A 6,789-nucleotide genomic window follows, 5' to 3' on the forward strand; every position below is an offset into this window, starting at 1 on the left:
CACACCACACTAACCCGAACACTATACCTTTTTTTTTAAAAAAGCAAAAAAAAATCTTTATTTTCTTGTACAGGACATTATTGCAGTTTTCACCTCCATGCCGAGTCATGCCGGTACCAATTTTACTTGCTTATCGATGTCCACAACGTCCAGAATCAACGTTGAGCAGAGCTAATTGTAGATCCTAATACAACGCAAACTATATCCCAGACACAACCTAATAAAAATAAAATGGTGATTTCTGACACATTTCGTTAATCATTCAGATCTTCGACTAATATAAACAAAAATGTGGAGGTGCCGGGTATCGATCCCAGTACCTCTCGCATGCTAAGTGAGCGCTCTACCATCTGAGCTACACCCCTTTTCTACCTCCATTTAAAAGTTTTATATATACATGATTAAAAGGCTGGCAGGCTTTTTTTCCATCCAGAGAAACATGTCTTGCGTGGTTACAGTGTCACTCAGCAACGGCACGCACACCCGGTTTCGGGTCCGACAAGGCTAGCTCTCTGGGCTATCGCTTCGTCACAATCCGCGATGGGTTATGTCCTCAATGAGGTAAAGAGCGCATGTTCCACAGAAAAGAAGCGTCTGCTGCCCGCCGAGGGTCATAGCGCTTCAATGTTCACGTCTCGAAGTGAGTTCTCGCTTTTCCAATCTTGCATTTAATTGCGTCCAGCACTCTAAACCAGGTTGCTCCGTTACATCAGTCAAAGAGCAGACGTACTTAAACCCGTCGATAAAATGCTGCCAGGCGGGCTTTCCTCTCTCCACTACTTCGAAGTGGTCCGTCCTCGATCTCCATATTGCATGGAGACCAAGGAGGGCTAGTACTTCCCACGTCCTGCTCTCTGGCCCCTCTCCGAACTTCAAAAATTGTGCCCGTTTCCATCCCACATACAGGTCGATCCTCAAGACCGCTCAGAGTTCTGCCCAAAAAAGTTCCGCATTGGAGCAATACAAAAACACATGTTGTAAAGTTTCAGGCGTCGGACACAATACACAATTTGTAGACCATGGTTCACAAAACCTTTTCTTGACCCGCCAAGTCTTGACACTCAAAACTTCAAAATGAAAGCGCGCAAAAACGTTTTTGGTACTTGTTTTGACGGGGTATCTCCGCAGCCGTTGAAAAACATCCGACTCGACATTGCTTCTATCTACCACGCGATATAACGGCGGCGGCGTAAGCAAGTCTAGGGTGTCCCAGTACAAGGTTTTTCTATTAGCCTTCTTCAGGTACTCCTCCGAGAACCGTGCTTTGAAAAACTCAATCGCTGCCGCTATTTCCTTAGAAAACTTCAAAACACGTGAACAGGAGTTCCCGGTCTCACCCTCTACCCATGGCCTTAAGAATCTCCCTCCCAGCTTTTTAAAAGAAGAAACTATAAGTGAATCTTTTCGATCTCGGAAAAAAAAGGAAACGTTGAACTTTCACCTTAAGTTCAACGTTTACCAGACCTAGGCCGCCCTTCTTTTTGCTCAAAAACAAGTTATCCCGCATCATGCGCTCAAAACACGAATCCCAGACACAAGTGGCCAAGAAACGATGAGCTTAGCAATGTCCCCCTGTGAACATGGCATCACTTGTGCCGCGTACCATACGGTCGGAAAAAATACAGAGTTGCATATGGATGATCGGCTAAAGAAAGACATCTGCCTGGCATGCCAGTCTTGAACTTTGCTTCTAAGGCGGTTAATGTTCACTCCTCCGCGCCCAGCACTTAGTTGCTCTGCATCCAGGCTTAGACCTAGGTAGTTCGACACACTTTCCGTCCAGGTGATTCCGAGGTATCGTTGTGGCTTCGGATCCCAGTCTCCCAGCCAGGCTCCGGCCGACTTGTCTGTGTTCATTTCAGCACCCGAGGCTCGCGTACTTGCGTTCTTGATGAGCACACAACAGCTACATCGTCCGCGTAGGCGAGCACTTTTAGGGACCATGTCGACAAGGACTGCCCGCGAATGTTTGCGTCACCAATGATCGTCCTGCACAGTGGCTCTAGGTACAACGCGAATAGTATCGGCCACATTGGACATCCTTGTCGCACCGACCTAGTCACAGAAATGGGAGCTGTCATGTCGCCATTCACCAGCAATCGTGTTGTGATGCTCCGATAGCATATTTGTACGTACCGGAGCAAGCTCGAACCAATCCCGCAGTTCTCTAGTAGTCGGAAGAGGAAGGCGTGGCACACCCGGTCAAAGGCCTTGCTGAGGTCTACCTGAAGCACTGCTAACGGGCACTGTAGCACCTGCGCCGCCTCGTACACCACTCGCATCGTGTGCAGATTGGTGCTGATGGTTCTGCCCTTGACTCCGTAGGTCTGATGTTCTCCGATGACGTCTCGGACTCCCCATTCCAGACGCTGTGCTATGATTTTAGCTAGGATCTCATAGTCACTGGTCAGTAGACTTATTGGTCGGAAGTTACCAACTTCTGGAGTTCCTTGTGCATTTTTGTTGGGAATCAGGACAGCGACTGCCTGACGCATGGAGGGTGGCAGAAGTCTTCGCTTGAGTACATCCGAAAAGCTTCTCGAAGGATGGGGCTCAGCAGTTCTACGTACGACCTGTAGATGGAGCTACCAAGTCATCGATTCCCGGAGACTTGCGCGGGGTTAAATCCTTAATGGCCTTCTTTACTTCCGAGATCGTTATCTTTCGGTTCATTTGTTTTCTGACGGCCTCAGAGATCTTTAGGAGCGCTCCTTCGGACCTTGGGTGTACCTGATTTTCCTCCACCCCTGTAAAAAGATAGGTGTAGGCGCGCAAAAATGCGTCTTCTATTTTGTTTTGTCGTTTTGTCGTGTTTGCTCAACCTCGCCAACCTGTAGCTTTTCGATCCTGTTGCGAGTAGCATGCAACCGCTCCTTCGTCTTAAATATCTTTCGCGGCTCTTCGTCCCTCTCCAAGAACAACGTTCTGCTGCGGATCATGGCGCCACGGTACTCCTTTGCACTCCCGTATATCTTGCGTAAAAACTCCAGGTGTCCGATTTTCTTCCGCTATCAGGGTTCGCAGCGTCTGTGTCAGGAAGCGCTTCTCCGCCTTCGCCCGTGTTGCCCTCTCTTGACTGTACTTAAAGGCTGCCAGCTTTATCTCTTCTTTAAGCTCCTCCCAGATCACTGCATCCATGACCATACCTTTGCTTCTGCTCTCGATCAGCTCCTTAATCTGAACGCACGCAGTGGTTCGTCCTCGAGCAGACTTTCGTTCAGCTTCCAGCCGCTCCACCATGAGGACTTCTGGACTCGGGGGGCGGGCCTTCCCATTGTCACCTTGACTAAGGCGGGGTCCGAGAAGGCTGTAAGCTAAACATCGAGCACCGGCGACGCTGTTGGGAGGTCCCCAGAAAGATACACGCGACCTAGGCGTGCGTGGCAGTCTCCCTGCCAGTGGGTGTATGCCGGATCTTCTGTTGATGCATCTTCCTTGGCGTCTACAAGATCGAAGTCTCGCAGTATCTTCCTTAGTTCAACCCTACTGGCGTCGGAACGTAAGCGCTTAGAACAGTCAGGCTCAGACAGCACACAGTTGAAGTCACCAGATAGCACCGTCTTGCACAGTGTGTCTACGTGTTGCCGCAGGTTCTTGAAAAAGTCTGTTCGATCAGCCGCCTCATTCGGAGCGTAGACCGTCACAAATTTATATAACTCCCCGTGATACAACACTTCTACGCTGCAAACTCGTCCATTCCAGTCGGTCTCCCACTCAGGGCAGACTGTGATTCCCCTTTTCCTGCGAATCATGATCGCCGTGCCCCCACTCTGTCCGCTTGCCTTCGACAGAAAGAAAGTAAAGTGCTGTTCTACAAAGCGACTCATTCCTTGCAGCTGGCTGTCTGTAGAAAGCTTGGTTTCTTGCAAGAACGCGACGTCTACCTTCTTTTACAAGAGTGTGTTTAGCATCCACTGCTTTGTGATTGGGCCACCAGGCTCACACAGTTAAAGGTAGCAAGCTTGAGCGGTTGCATTGCGTACTATGGGAATGGGGGGGGGGGGGGGGTTCTGGCTGAAGAGAAACGGACGTTGAGATAGCACAGAAATGAGTAGCAAGGCGGACCCACCTATTGAGGGGCTGTTCGTCGACGATCTTCCTGCGGCATGCGTAGGTTCGGAGTGAATCGCTCCTTCTTCACCATCTGCGTTCGCCACTTGGACTCGGAGCGCGCTGTGAGGTTGCCCTCCCCAGCGTGGCCGCCCTGTCGCTGCTTCAACTCCTCGCCGGCTTCGTGCATGTCGGAATCGTAGTCATTGAAGTGTCTTACTTTAGCGCCCTCCTTGTCGACTGTTTCCGTGACTTGGCTACCTGCCCTTCGCTAGACCCTCATACCCTTCGCTAGACCCTTGTGAACTGGCTCGTTCCTCCGCGTCTTTTCCGTACTGTTTCCCTGGAGTGTTCCCACCATCTGCTGCGGCAACGGCGGCCTTGTCCTCACGCGCAGGAGCGGGTACCTCCGGCTCGGTTTCCCGTGCGGCATCCTCTGCTTCCTCCTCGTCCATCTCAATTGTTGAACCGTCTCCGGTCCTTGCTGCCTCTTGCGTGACGGCTGCGTAGCTCCTAACGCAATTCTGACGTTCGTGCCCGATGCGATGACATCCGTCGCACCTTGGGACATGACACTCCCGTCGAATATGTCCTCTTCCCTTGCACCGGAGGCACAGTGGCGCGCGCCCCGGCACAACGACGAGGACATTGTCGTCAGCAATCTTCAGCTGGTGTGGGAGGCGCTCCTGGGTGACGCCCTCCTTAAGGCTTATCCGCACAAGCCTTGTTGTTGGCTGGACACCGGTGAAGCCTTCTGCCTTCCACTTTTCCCGTCCCGAACCCTGCCGAAAGGCTCGAGGGCGATCTTCACAGATTCGTCGGACACGTGGAACGGGATCCAGTGAAGCTTATTACGGACGTCCGTCTTGTCTGGGTCTACAACGAGGCAGCGCTTGTCCTTGATGCAGAGCTCCTTAACGTCGACCAGGCGCTGCTTAGTGTCCGTTGTCTTCAGCGTGATGATCCACAGATGATTCATCTGGTATGCTCCGAAGACTTCAATGTCCCCCATCACACCCAGACGTTGCATTTCAGCCCTGAAATCACCTATCCTGTATGGCCTCCCGGGGATGTCGCAATGCAGCAACAAAGAGTTCCGTACGATAATTCATGACGGCAACGTAGGCAGCACAATGCGATAGTAACTACCATTTGTTGAGACCGAAAAACCGCGGCCAGCAAGGGCCGTTGATATCGCTCCTGGGGAGCTCATGATTCCGCGTCCTTATCGTGCGAGCACCGGAAGTGGAATGACCCAGACACCCTACCCCTTCTCTGCGTTTCCGTCTTTTATACTGGTCGTTTTGAACCTATGGAATTTCTCGGTGACTGATTAAGCAATAAAAAATATTCCCAGCATGTTGATTTTTTTGCAGCAATGTCATACTTCTGAGAGTACTTTGAATGGCTCAGGGGATGAAGCTCTTATTAAAAAGCAAACGCTCCATCATGCCCTCGTCATTTGAAAGTCAATAAATCAAGCCGCTCCAATGCGGTTCGAAGCCATGAGTTTGTTTCCCCGCACGGCACGTCGTAGCCTGTATTTCTATTGTAGGGTAATTTCAGATAAGATGGACCAAAGGATGGCTAGTCGACATTTTCAAATCAACTGATGTTTTTATATGTTATTGTCTAGTGTCTGGTATGAACGAATCCAAACTTAGTTTTGACTAGAAAAAATACTTGGGGACAGGAAAAATCGTAAGGCATGAGGTGGTGGACAGTTGCATTAACGCGCACTGATGGAGGGGGCCCGTTTGAGAGTGAATAACTAAAGCGATAACATTAGGAGAACTCTAATACGTTTTAGGCGCAAACTATGGGTATAGCTTGCTTGTAATATAAAGTAATCATATTTATTTAAAATTTATTTATTTTTCTAAAAATTGACAAACATGCCTGCTCGAACGACAAATGGCAAACTTTGGAGGTCTGTATCTCATGAAATAATTTAATCATTATGATATAATTTGCAGATATTATTCTGATAATATATAGCTAATATTTAAAAAATAACTAAGGTATCTGTGTGATACAATAGTTAGGATATATTTAGTCAAACATGGAAAAAAAATCAAACAAAGAAAAATTCCGATGCGAATAAAAAAAAAACCCACCCTCGATTTTTTTTAAATTTAGGTAACCTATTATACTCTATTTCGGCATTCATTTCCATTAAAAACATGTTGCATCATTTTATTGAGAAAGAAGGTACAACTCCCCAAAGTAGGGTCCTTTTTCAAAGCCTACACTTAGCAGTGTTTTATACAAGAACTGACTCTGAGTTCCAGTTTCATGAAACCAACACACATCTTTTATATATTTTTATTCAGATGAGGCCAATGATAACTAAAGAAATCGTTCACACACTTAGATTAAGGAGAAACTACTGTGTACAAAGAGGTATCATATTACGGACTAGTGATCCGAGAAAAGATCATGCAGCCATCGGCAACTAGGAACTTTGTTTACTTTATTCTCCTGCGACACTATGTGCTATTCCCTCTTCCGCTCTACCTTCATCTCTCTCTCTCTCTCTCTCTCATATATATCCCTGATATATATCCAGAACAAAAACATGTTCAAGCATTCCCTTTCTGCGTGGTAGTGTTCTGTGGCTAGCAAAAATCATTTCCTCGCTAAGCTCACGATTATGGCAAAATAGTTGCCGATACAATCTTTTTTTTTCGCATTTCCCCGCTCGCTGTCAAGGACAAGGGGGTTCGCTTCAATCAGCGA

At 48.3% G+C, this 6,789-nt stretch overlaps 2 pseudogenes; both read right to left on the minus strand.

Annotated features, from left to right (window-relative positions):
- Positions 1 to 621: 621 nt before the first annotated feature.
- On the minus strand, positions 622 to 3,138 carry LOC115318120 (annotated as a pseudogene).
- A 931-nt stretch (positions 3,139 to 4,069) lies between these two features.
- On the minus strand, positions 4,070 to 4,817 carry LOC121836672 (annotated as a pseudogene).
- Between the last annotated feature and the right edge of the window lie 1,972 nt (positions 4,818 to 6,789).

This window comes from Ixodes scapularis, unplaced genomic scaffold (assembly GCF_016920785.2).
Source record: "Ixodes scapularis isolate PalLabHiFi unplaced genomic scaffold, ASM1692078v2 PGA_scaffold2__306_contigs__length_199485367, whole genome shotgun sequence".
Taxonomy (NCBI): Eukaryota; Metazoa; Arthropoda; class Arachnida; order Ixodida; family Ixodidae; genus Ixodes; species Ixodes scapularis.